The sequence below is a fragment of the Manis javanica genome, chromosome 1, assembly GCF_040802235.1.
Source record: "Manis javanica isolate MJ-LG chromosome 1, MJ_LKY, whole genome shotgun sequence".
In the NCBI taxonomy this organism is placed as follows: Eukaryota; Metazoa; Chordata; class Mammalia; order Pholidota; family Manidae; genus Manis; species Manis javanica.
Window position 1 is genome coordinate 208275754 of NC_133156.1, and position 13529 is coordinate 208289282.

The 13529-nt window shown below is 45.7% G+C and overlaps 1 long non-coding RNA gene across 1 annotated transcript in view; it reads right to left on the reverse strand.

The window, feature by feature from the left end:
* LOC140843648 (uncharacterized) overlaps window positions 1-10055 on the reverse strand; it is a 119480-nt gene extending 109425 nt beyond the window's left edge. The window contains exon 1 of the long non-coding RNA XR_012121609.1: window positions 9674-10055. This is a non-coding gene — a long non-coding RNA (uncharacterized lncRNA). The remainder of the gene's footprint in view (window positions 1-9673) is intronic.
* Between the last annotated feature and the right edge of the window lie 3474 nt (window positions 10056-13529).

The window sequence follows — 13529 nt, forward strand, 5'->3', positions numbered from 1 at the left end:
GAAAGCGGCAGGAGAAGGATAATTACTGAGGCAGGGGCCTCAGGGCTGGGGGCTCTGGCACAATTATCTTAACAAGTTAAATTAGCCCCAGATAAAACTGCACCTAATAAACCTGGCTGCTTATGCCTGGAGCTCTCACTGGGAAGGAGGATTTCAAGGCCCCAAGGCTGGGTCACAGAGGTGGTAGTCTCCGCCCTAGGCTCTGGGCCCTTGTCCGTGAGCTGCAAGCCAGGGCAGAGCCCTAATCTCACCTCTCAGAAGCCACAGGACCCAGCTCACACTTGAGCACCCACATTGACTCACATAGCCAGACACGCCTTTGCTCCCACCAAAACCCCTTTGTACCCAACACTGCGTTCCATCTGACAGGACACACACACACACCCCTGAGCGCCATTCCCAAACCCAGGATCTCTGCAGGGGAGGTGCCCCTTTATGGGGCTGGGGTAAGCCAGGTGAGGAGAGAGAGAAGGCCCTTCCCTCCTGTCTCCACTCCACAGAGTGGGCATCTGTCTGGGGACAGCCAGCCACCATCTTTTTTTTTAACTTTACTGAGGAGTAATTGACAAACAAAATTGTATACACCTGCAGTGTGCAATGTGATGATTGTAGAATGATTACCAAGGCTGAGATAATTAATACATCCATCACTTCATGTAGTTTCTTGGTGCATATGGTGAGGATGCTTAAGATCTACTCTCGGCAATTTTCAAGTACACAATCCTGTATTATGAACTATATTACCATTACCATGCTCTACATTAGATCCTAAGGTTGCATTCGTCTTATAATTGAAAATGTGTACCTTGTAACTTACATCACCCCTATTTTCCACTCCTCCCAATAAAATGGCAGCCACATTATATTCTCTGTTTCTATGAAATCCTGCCTGTTTTGGTTAATGCGTCCGCCAGCGCCAGGGTCCAAGGCTCCGCAGACCTGGAATGCTCTCTTGCGCTTCCTCCTCCTTCATTCCACATGTCTTTTCCATCCAAGAAACAGGAGAAAGCTCTGGCCTGGACAGAGGGACAAAATCTGGCTCTGGTTCAGAGCAGAGTTATGCACTGAGCCCAGATCATCACAGCCTCACATGATGCATGCCGGAGAGCTGGGCGAGGGCACCCACTGGCCCCAGGATAAGTGGGAAACAGTGTGGAGCTGAGAGGGTGGTGGTGGGGGCAGTGTAGGGCTCCATACCTTAAATGGCTGCATGATTGGCCAAAGTCCTGGTTTGCCTCTCTCAAGCCTTGGGGCCAAGACCTGCCCCACAGTCTATATTCAGGGCAACACAACCCGCCCCCCAACAGAGTTTATCAAGGACTTTGGCTGATGAGCAAAGGATCTCCAAAAAACACCAAGGTGGGAGGCATAGCCCTGGGTTTAAAATCCAGGTCTCAGGGATTCCAGAGAGTGAGGGGAGATAATGGCCTTGGGTGGGTGGGCGAGGGGATTCATCATTCTGAGTAACAAGAGCCATGAGCAAGCAGATCAGCCAGAACTAGCTGGTAGTGGGCCAGGTCTTTGAGGCCCTTCCGTTCAGGAAAACCCTGTTCTCTGTCCTAAGCCGGAGGGGGAAGGAAAACAGGAAACACATGTTCTATAGGGGAAGCTGAGCACCCAGACCTAGAAGCCCCCAGGGAAGATCTGCTCCCTGAATGGGAGTTTCCCAGCCCCACCTGAGGACCTATCCCTGACCAGCCTTGAGGGAGAAACATGCTTCTTGAGCTTATACAAAGAGCCCCAAGCTGGCAGGCCAACATCTGTGTTCTCACACAAACTCCTATGCAATCCTGAGCCAAGGGCTCAGCCTCTCTGGGCCTCTGCTTCTTCCCCTGCCAATATTGTCCCTGCCTCCCTTTCTGTGTTGCCTCCCTCACTGACTTTGAAAATGATAAAGCACCACACACGTGTGAGCATTGTATCTTCCCTCCCCATCTTTCAAGCCTCAGCCGCCAGGCCTCAATCTCCAGGAAGCCTTCCCTGATTGATCCCAAAGGGAAAGACTTGACTCGCTTATGTGAGTACCTCTGACCTTCATGGTTTACCCCTCTTTGAGGGGCCTGACACATACATACTCTGCATTGGACAGAAGTACTGACATCTGATCTTTTGTCTACAAAATCATGAGCAACTAGAGGCCCAGATGGCCTCATTAGTCCTCACGTCATCCCCAGGGCCAGACGGTGTACAAGAAGCCCTGGTTGGAGGTATAAGGCCTGACTCAGATAAGTCACACCCCACCCTCAGTCCCACCTACACCTCTCCCCCTTGATCCAGCCCTGACTTGTGGGGACTCGGCATTTTGCCATCACAGTAACTATGGCCACGTGGGGAAAGCAGCCCAGGAGACCCCTCCGAGGCCCCTCCCAGTTGTCTTTGGCCAAGACAGGAGCAACTCCAGGAAGCCTTTGCTGCTCCATCTGCCCACATTCTTCTCAGACCCAAACTGCAGGCCTGGCTCTGTTCACTGAGCTCTGTCTCTCTAAAAAGCCAGAGTCTGGGTGTGATTTGAGGGGCTCTGACAAGGAGGAGGCCTTTGGAAGGACCCAGGGTAGCTGAAGAGTAAGCCCATGGTGGACACGGCCTCTTCGAGTGTGCCTGCCTGTGTCACTTCCTAGGGAATATCCATGTTTTTGCTCTTGACTCCTCTTGGAACCTCTCAGAAGCTGTCCGGGCTGAGGTAACTGGCATAGGGAAGGGATAGGGGTCTGGTAGAGAAAAGGAGGCCAGTTTGCTGCATCCCAATCCCTACAGAGTGGGAGCTGGCAGAGACGGCCCCCAGAAATTAGTGCTGTCCCTTCCATTGTGTAGTCTTCATTTTCCAGCCACACTTGCATCTAGCAGGAAAGATATGCTTGGTTCTCAGGGCTGGAATATGAGTGTAAGTGATAACTGTGACATCTAGGCCAAAGTGGTTAAAAGAGGTTGTACCTTCTCCATTCACACTTCCCTGTCTGCCCGCTGGAGGCAGAGGACTCTGAAGTTTCCAGGGGTGGGGGAATGGCAGAGCTACTAGATACAGGAAGCCTGGATCCCTGAATCACCCCATGGGAAGGCCTCTGGGCCAGGAACATCCACTTCGGACTGTGGCTGATAACTAAAGTCTATTGCATTCAGCCACTGACATTTTGGAATCTGTTTCATCAACAAGCATTACCCTAACTCATGTGCCTTATAGAAGCAAGACTACAAGGAAAAGAATGGCTCAACATCCCAGACCTGCCTCCCTACACCCAAATTAGTACTTACAGTGTGATCCAGACCCACCCCCTTAGCCTTCTTTGTCCATTAGATTGGCTCCATTTGGGAGAATGCTTTGCATTCAAACAAAATGACTAAGACCAGAATTATCCACTCCTCACTTATCTTCTGGCTCCCCATGATCAGTTCAGCTGCCTTCTGACCCTGCCTATGTCAAGCCCTCCAAGTTAGCATCCTGACTGCACACCTTTCTGGATTCAACCTATGGCATTATGTCTTGGCTAGCGAGGCCCTCCCCACTCTGCCTTGGAGCTTCCCCAGGATCACAGTTCCCACACTGACCTGGTGCCCTCAGTCTCGCTGTTTCCTTCCTCAGACGCTGCTGAGCCGGGTGAAATCCAGGGCCCAGATCAGGCTCGTGGCTGTGTACATATAGCAGGTTCACAGTGGAGCAAACACCTCTGTGCCTGGTCCTGATTAAGCCTCATAATGAGCCTGTGAGCAGGACACCTGGATCACCATCTCGATTCTGCATGTATTATAATTTCCATTTTGCATATGAGAAGATCAAAGTATGAAGTGGTGAGTCACTTGTTCAAGGGCATATAGCTCAAAAATGGTAGAGCCAGGCCTCAAGTCCAGGTTATATAGACACTGCACTCTGATGTCACAAAACTGTATTGCCTTACAACTGTAGATGTTCAATAAATATGTGTTGGATAAAAAAACAAGGCAGACAGATCACCAATGGCCAAACAAAGGCCATTAGTTGGTAGTGTTTCCTAACCCTGGGACATTCTGAGGGGTCTCCTGGAGAAGGTGGCATTTGGGATTTTGTCACATGATCTCACTGACCCTGGCTGTCCTTCTAAGATTCTGTCAGTCACTCAGGTTTGTGTGTGTGTAAAATTCACATAGGCTTAGACATGGAAATATAACAATTAGAACAATGCTGTCCAATAGAGATATGATACAAGCCATACATATCATTTTAAACCTTCTCATAGCTACATTAAAAAAAGAAAAACTGCTAAATTAACTTTAACAATACACCATTAGATAGGTGATATTACCATTTTAATATGTAACCAATGTAAAAATTATTGATGAGATACTTTACATTCCTTTTTTGCACTAAGCTTTCAAAGTCCAGTATGTATTCTGTACGAACAATGCCTCTCAATTCAGGCTGGCCGCATGTCAAGTGGTCAAGCCACAAGTGGCTGATGGCCACTTTCCTAGACAGCACGGCTCTAGAGAGGCTCTGGGCTTATGACCCTGGAAACAAGGTTCTAGGACATGGTGAGAGTTGCAGAATGCTGGAAGGCACAGATGTTTAGGTCTGACTTAGCAGAGAACTATGCAGGTCTGTAAGTAGCATGCAAGATAATAAATGCTGCATAAACACAAACCACTATGTGTTAAAATTCAGGGAAAGCAGTGGATGGTTTTAATTTGCTGCAAAATCGGCATGTGTTTGTACTTTCCTATTTACAGTAGGCCCTTCAAGGAGGCTTGTAAACAGCTCAAGGAGCGTCAAGGAACCCAGCAGCTGTTCTGTGTTCCCTGATTACCCCAGGCCCCCAGGTTACAAGCAAGCACAGATTAAACCCAGAATGTTTTCACAACAGAGGAGTGCAGTCTATGAAATGTGATGGGAAAGAAATCTGAGCAAAAAGCCAGGCTGGGAAATTGTTGCCAGCTGTGGTATATGGGAGCCAGGGATGGGGGTGGGACCCCAGGAGGATGCCCTGTTTCCTGCCCTGTATCATCTGGGACCCAAGTCTAGACCTGAGGTAACGCCTAAGAGAGAAGTTTCAAACATTCAAGTTAGCCTGCAGAATCAGAGTAATATTATCTTCCAGAATCAAGGAGATGTGAGGCTTTGTGACCTCTGTGGGTCCTGCACTTGGTTTAAGGCTCTGCTGTCGCCATCTTGAAAGTCTTAATAGTCTTTGAACCAGGGCCCTGCATTTTCATTTTGCACTGGGCCCCACAAATTATGGAGCTGGTCCTGCATGGAAGCAACTGCAGGAAATGAGAAGCCCATTCTGCCTGAGGTCCCCTGCTGGGGAGGGGCTCAGCCTTTTAGTGGCCTTTCCAGGCCCCATGCCCTGGTCCAGCCCCTTCAAACAGTGCAAGGAGACCATCTGGAGGAAAGGCCAGAGCCGGCCTGACCAGCATTGCCTGAGCCCGCCCTGGAGAACAGCACCAGGATGTTGTGTAGTTTCCAAAGTCCAACTCACAATGGTCTCTTTTCATTTAAAGAAAATACCACAACCATTTCCTAGCAAAGGTTAAGTCTTTACACTTTTTTTAAAAAGTGTTTTTTAACCTGCCAAGGAATGTGCTTTTTTAAGCTGGCTTCCTGCCCTTCCTGAAGCTGAGGTTCCCTCCCCCAGCTCACAGCGAGAGCCCTGGGGTCCTGTGAGAGGGGTGATCGGCCAAGCAGCCATTGCCCCCAAAGCAGGTCGGGATGAGGCAGAGGGCAGAGGAGCAGGGAACCAGTGCTAGTGACCATCCCTTGATTTATGCAGAACCAACCAGTCAGGACAGGAGCTTCTGGTGGCAGAAATCCATGGGATATACCTCAATTTACAAAATACAGCCATTTCAGACTGGGACCTCCACTTTCTGCCTGGCCATAAGCTCCTCTAGCCCAAAGGGCACAAGCCTGGCTACTAGCTTCTGCCTTCTGATTCCCTGTCTGCCCTTCAGGAAGCAGAGAATACATTTAATCATGAACCAGACTGGGAGTGAGAGAGTGTAGGTGCAGACACCCACAGGGGAAAGAGGCCTGGGAAACATGGAAAGAGTCTCCCTGGGGAGGAGGGAGCTGGGTGTGCTGCCCTCCGTTCCTGTGCTACGCCCTGCTCCCCAGGCTCCCGGACAGGACAGCGCTCCGACAGTTCCTGCCTCGTCATCGGTGCTCCCGCATCACCAGTGCTCCCCTCGTTATTGCATTATTCTCATCAGCACAAGAACATGTCTTAATTCAAAAAAACAAACTGAAAAGAAAAAAAATATCACTCTTGACTCTCTCATTTTCCCCTTTCAAATCACTCCCCTTTCATTTTCCCCTTAGAGCAAACTTCTGGAAAGAGTTGTCTGTACTCCCTATCTCCAGATCACTTTCCCCCGTTCTTTCTCTGTTTTGAATCTTTGTGTGTAAGCTTAATGGATTTCACAAAGGGGCTGCATCATGTGACCAACACTCGGATGAAGAAATCAAATGTGGGCAGCACCTCGGAAGCCCTCTCCAGGCCCTTTGCAATCACTACCCCTGTCCTCCTTCCCAGATATCACCACCATCCTGACTTTCAACACTGTTTGGACTAGTTGCCAACCTTATATACCAGAATCATGCAGTGTGCCTTTGCATATAGATTCTTTCCTCAACATCATGTTTGTGGGTTTTATCTATATTGTTGGTGTACCTATATTTACTTACTCTCATATTCATACAATCCATTGTATGAATATACCAATATTCATTTATCCATCCTATTGATGAAGGACATTTGGGTTGTTTCTTGGTTAAGGCTTCCTCATAAAGCTCCCCAGGACATCCTTATACATGACTTTTAGTGTCATATAAATGCATTTCTATGGGGTATACACCTAACAGTGGACTTACCGGGCCATAGGATATGCACGTGTTCATATAATTTTCAAGTTACAGTGCCCCCAGCTATGTATAAGAGTTCTAGCTGTATCACATCCTTGCCAATGCTTGGAATTACGGGTCACAACACAACATCTGGTCTTCTCTGCCTCTCCAGCTCTACAGATTTTGGGCCTACAGCTTCCATAACTCCATGAGCCAATGAGCCAATTTCTTAAAATCTCTCCAAATAAATTAAAGAAATAAATTTATGTATATGTGTGTGTGTGTGTCTGTGTGTGTATGTAACACATATCCTATTGGTTCTATTTCTTCTTCTTTGTTAAGAGTTTTTTCAATTAATGTATATTAAATGTTATTGAATAATGTTCCTACACCAACGAGAATGGTCTTACACTTTTCTCTTTTATCTCATTATCGTGATAAACTAAATGGATTGCTTTTCAAATGCAGAACCAACTTGTATTTCTGTCATAAACTAAATTTGGACATGATTTAATATCTTTTTTGTATCTCTGGATTTGGTTTAATATTTTATTAGGGAATTTTGCATCTATATTCATGAGAGAAATTGACCTGTAATTTTTCTTTCTTATAATGTCCTTATCAGGTATTAAGGGTTTACCAGACTCAACATATGTTGAGAAGTATTTCCTCATTTCCTATTTTCTGCAAAAGATCACATAGTATTGCTGTCATTTCTTTACCTAATGTTGGTAAAATTCACTAATGAAGATACCTTCATATCTGGGCCTAGAGTTCTCTTTGTAGGAAGAATATTAATTAAGGATTCAATTTTTTTTAAAGTGTTGAGTTTTCAGAGTTTTCTACCTGTGTCAAATTTAAGTCATTTTTTTTTCAAGGAATTGTTCCATTTCATCTAAGTTTTCAAACACATTGGCATAAAATTGTTCATAACCTCTTATTATCCTTAATACAATTATTAATAGAACTATTATTGTATTATTGTAGAATCTGTATTAAAGTCCCCTTTTTCATTGTTGATATAAGTTATTCATTTTCTCTCTCTCCCCTCCCCCATGCCTAATTTTACTTGTTACTTTACCAATGTTTTCAGGGGACCAACTTTGTGGATCCTTTCCATTGTTTGTTTTCTATTTCATTAATTTGTGCTCACAAGGTCATTATTTTTCTCATCATTCTACTTTCTCTGAGTTTAGTTAGCTTTGGGTTTTATTTATTTTTCTAAGTTTTTGAGCTGGATATTTAAATCATTGATTTTTCAGCCTTTCTTTTCCAATATAAGCATTTAAGGCTATAAATCTCCTTCCAAGTCTGGCTTTAAACTATATCCTAAAAGTACTTTTCTGGTGTACTTTGCAATGTACTTTTTTACTCATCATTCAGTCAAAAATATTTTCTAATTTCCATTGTGTTTCTTCTTCGATCGTCAGTTAAGAACACTGCTTCATTTCCCAACTTTGGAGGATTTTCTCATTTTGCTGCTGCTGCTTTTAAGCTTAATTCCAATGTACTCAGTGAACATATCATTTCAATCCTTTGAAACTGGTTGAGACTTGCTTTCTGGCCTCACATATGGTCAATTTTTGTAAACATTCCATCTGCACTTGCAAAGAATATGTATTTGAAGTTGTTGGAAGCTATATTCTGTAGCCATTAATTAATTCCAGTGTGTTAATCATCTTGTTCAGATCTTCTGTATCCTTACCAGGTATTTTTCTGCTTGACTTATCAGTAGCTGACAGAGGTGCATAAAAAATCTCCCACAGACGTGATTGTGGCTTTTCTATTTTTCCTTTTAGTTCTACTTTGTTTCCTTTTAGTTTTTGCTTTGTTAACTCTGAGGCAATATTATTAGATTCATACAATTACAGAATTGTCTTAGCTTCCTGGTGAATTGAACCTTGTATTATTATGAAGTATCGTAACTAATGGCTTTTGCCTTAAAATCTATTTCATTTGATATAAACATAGCCACCCCAACTTTCTGTGTACAGTATGTTTTATCATTGTTTTCTCCCAATCTTTCTGTGTACTTATATTTAAAACACATCTCTTGTAAGTAGGACATAGTTAGGTTTTCTTAGTTCCTCTGACAATTGCATATTTTAAGTGGAGTGTTTGTTTAATCCTTCTCTATTTATTGTAATTAGTGTTATATTGGGTGATAATCTGCCATCTTATTTGCTTTCTACCTGTCCTGCCTGGGCTGTGACTCTTCCTTGCCTCCTTTTGGACTGACTCAATATTTTTATAGCACCATTTGACTTACTCTTTTGGGAGTAACACATTTTGGTGTCTTTGCTATTTTTTTTTATGTGATATGGTTATAACATCTATCTTTGACTAATCAAAGTCTGATACAGATAAGTACTTCTACTACCCCTTGGATAATGCAAGAACCTTAGACTGCTTTAGCCCTATCTACCACCACCCTCCAACATATGCTATTATCATGTTATTTCAGACACAGTTGACCCTTGAGCAATACGGCGGTTACGGGCATTGAATCCTGTGCAGTTGAAAATCCACCTACACCTTTGACACCCCAAACATCACCTACTAACAGTCTATTGTTGACCAGAAGCCTTACCAAAAACATAAACAGTTGATTAACATATGTATTGTATACTGTCCTTACAATAAAGTAAGCTAAAGAAATGTTTTTTCAAATTGTCTCAAATCTCCAAAAAATCTTCTAATATATTTATTGAAAAAAACTGTGTATAAGTGGACCCATGCAGTTCAAACTGGTGGTGTGCAGAACTCAGTTGTATTTTAATTTGCTATCTGTTTAAAACCCCACCAGACATCATCGTTGAGGTATATGTAGTCAGTAGTCACTTACATTACGCACATCTTTACCTTTCTGTTGTTCTTCATTCCCTCCTGCATCTCTCAGGTTACCTTGGAGTTCGTTTTCCTTCTGCCTGAAGAACACCCTTTAGTATTTCCTTTGGTGCAGGTCAGCTGGTGGTGAGATGTGTCAGATTTCATTTTTCTAAAAGTATCTTTATTTACCCTTTTTTTTGGCAGGACACTTGGTCTTCTAGAGACCTCTACTTGGTAGTTACACTCTTTCAGAGCTCTGAAGATATCATTTCATTGTCTTCTGATTTCTATTGTTTCACTGGAGAAATTAGTTATCAGTCTTTTGTGTCTTTTTTTTATGCCTGCTTCTAAGATTTTATCTCTGTTGCTTGCTCTTTAGCCTACAACCAATTTCCCTGGAAGGGATAAGAAATCTGGGAAGTAGGCAGGGGTGGCTCTGTAACCTCAGATCCAAAGGTTTCTCTTTCATACAGGCGGAGGGAAGCCCTGAGAGATAGATGGTCATCATATACCGGGGAACCCGAGGCTGGTGGGTCTTCCTCAAGGAGATTCTTGGGTCTGGTCACTGAAGAGCAGGATAATACTCCAGGGCTGTGTAGAAGAGGATGGAAAGAAGGAAGAGGCTGGAGAAGGAAGATGCTACCTGAGCCATTTGTGACCATCCACGATAATGAGATTAGGACCTTGGCACAGAACATCACAGCCAACGAATGGAGTTACAGCACAGTACTAGAAATTCAGCCTTATGATGTAGTAATTTTTGTCTGTTTAATTCACTATTGTATCCCCAGCACCTAGAACAGTGCCCAGCCTGTAGCAAGTGCTCAGTAAATATTTATCAAGTGAACTGAATGGAATGAATCCTGGGTTCTGCCTCAGTGGGTTAGTTTACCAAGCAGGGGCTCGGTTGGCCAGGCACTCTTTCCCAGCTCCTAATGAATTCCTAAGCCCCTCAAACAAAACCCCCTAACCAAAGGATCTGTGTTCCTGGATCCTTCCCTGCCCCAGCCCTTATAACACATGTAAGAGAAAAGCCTGGAGCCTCCAGTTTCACCTCTGCCTGCCTTTGGGTGGGTATGTTGCAGTAACACACGTGGGTATGTATACAGATCGCTGGTTAGTGAACAGCCAAGTGGTAATTAGTTTTAAAAATGTTTTTATTGTAAAAAAGAGAGAAACCCTTTGATTCAATATTCTGAAGGCGTGCCTTCCCCACCAAAGTCCAAAGCTGCCAGGGGAACTGCACCCACCAGAGCAGTGGCAGAAGGAAGCCGTTGGCCCAGCCAGCTTATTTAGCAGAATGTGCACTGGTGAGAACCCCACCCTCTACTTCCAGACTCCAGACAAGCCTGTGGTACAGCAAATGGCAGAGAAACAGAGCTATGAAAACATGCCTGCTGAACTCTGTATTCTAAATCCAGCCTTGGGAAATTAGAAAAACTAAGATATCCAAGGCCATGTGCCCCATGAAGAAAGGGAGCAGCTGGCATGAAATCATGTGGGATTCAAAATGGTTTGGAACAAGAGGAGGGTCAGAGGAAAGGGCAGACCCCGGACACTGCCGGAAACCTGGGCTAGCACATGGCCTGGAACATTCCTTTCTCAGTCGCCTGTTGAGGAGGGATTGGTAGCTAACATCAGCCACATAGCTTATATTTGTCTGAGATTGCTACAGATATGACCATGCCTGTTTGGAAAAAGATATATGGTTCATCTGTACTTAGGTTAGGTTCTTCTTAACAAATCTTTTTTGCTGCCATTACAAAGTTCTGAGTAAAGACTGCCCCCACCCCGACCCAGCAGGCCCACCTGACCATCTCGGGTGAAAACCTTGAGTCTGGGTGAGAGGGCATGTAGGCAGCCACCACTTGGTAGCAGAGGGCCAGAACCTGGCCTGCTCCCGTTTGGGGTTGCCTGGCTGTACCATACAACTTGTGCGCTGTAGGTTTTAGTTCTCCCCTGAAACTGGTCTCTCCCTGTTTCTCAGAAAAGACAAACACCCTCTGAAAACTCATCTGCTGATCACTAGATGGGGAGAAAGAGACTCACAGGATTCTGAACTCCACTTTGTAAATGGCCAGAAAGGGTCAGTCGAAGTGAATAGCAATGTCTGGTTGAGAGTACAGGGTGTATTTCCCTGGCATGTCCGGTGGTTCCTTGGTGTTCTTGGGCAGCGATAGCTCGTTGTGAGAGAGCTAGGCTCCTCTCCAACCTGCCCCATCTCCTGAGGGAGCTCGGGGTCCCCACCTCAGAGCACCACCAGCCTCAGCCGGAAGAGATGACAAATGCCCCCCAGGCCTCTAGGGCAGTGAGGACTCTGGAAGCCCCCAGCAAACCCAGGCCTCCAGTCACATCCTCTCCTCTTGCCCCAGGGAGCAGAAGGGCAGCCGAAGGGAAGCAGAAACGAGCTTTTGGTTTTTCTGCAAATGCTTTGATTTTTTGTTTTTCAAGAAGCAAACACTCAGCCCCAGTCCCGGGGGAAACAGGGAGGACAGAAGTGAAGGTTATTTCTGAGCCTGCTGCCTCCCCCAAAGGAAGGGTGGGAACAGTGCAGAGAGTCCAGCCCTTACTTCCTGGAATCAAGCATGTGGGGAGCTTTTTGCAGTTTGCAACTATTCTTCAGTCACATTATCTCATTTTTGGTTCTCACAATAACCCTGGGAGGTCAGAGTAGAAAGAGGTTCTGCGAGCAAGGAGACTGAGGCCCTGAGGTGTTAACTAACTTCAGAGGAAGAGATGAAGTTTGGATCCTAAGTAGGTCCTGTGATTCCAAATCTCCCACCTTATCCACCACCTCCATGCGTCTCTGTGGGCTTTGTGTTTGCCACACCCTGGGCCCAGGCTGTCTCTGCAGCCCTGCATCAAGGAAAAGACCGAGCGTAGAGTGAAAGGAATCAGCTCCCTGTCCCAGCTCTGCCACCCGCTGGCTGTGTAGCCTTTGACCCATCCCAGCTCACTCTCGGCGTGGTTTCTTCATTCACAAGCGATGGCCATAGTATTTTCTTACCTACCTCTGCCAAATGAGAGAATCAAATAAGGTCCCATATGTGAAATGCCTTTGCAAATTCTAACACAGTCTACCAATACAGGGGCTGACTAGTGCTACCTTCATGGTGGGAGTGAGCAGAAAGTCTTCCTGCCCCAATTATCTCCCTCTCCTCCCTTCTGACATCCAGTTTCTAGTAAGTCTTTGCTACTTATTAAAGGGCAGATGCTCCTGGGAAGAGTGTACCTGTTGTCATTCATGAGTTCCTCAGAGTACATGAGTTTATCAGCCACCCAGCGCTCGGTGGAAAGCTACAGTAGAGGGTATCCAGTGCCTCTACTGATGAGAACCACAAGATACATCACACAGGGGATGGTCAAAATGGCACCTCCAGGCAGGATAAGGTGTGACTGCTCAGATCCCACCCTTCCACAGGGGACCAAGTGGGAGCACAAAGACTCAGCTTGTCCCCCAGGAGCCCCCATTCTTGTCTTCCATCTGCCCAGGACACAAGGCAGACTGTTCCATCCATATGCCCATCCTGGGTCCCCCATTCCTGCCACAACTCGAAGTGGTGACCAAGGCCATCTAGAGACAAAAGCAGCAACTGGCAAGAGTTGGTCTCTCACCTGGGTCACTCTCCACCCCTTTCTGTGCCTCATCCCACCTCCAAGAACCTCTCCCTGCTTCCCCAAGTCCGTAGTGCCCTCCTGCAGCCCTGGCTCTGGCAGTCACAAGGCACTCATTACACTAAGATCTTCCTGCCTTAATGCGGGGCATCAACACGAGGCCCCAGAGACATGGGGTTCTATCAGGGGAATATTAGGTACCTTGAAAGGGGGGATGAAGATGACATGGTGGGGCTGAACTGCTGGGAAAAGAGGCCTTCGACCCCCTTGTGTC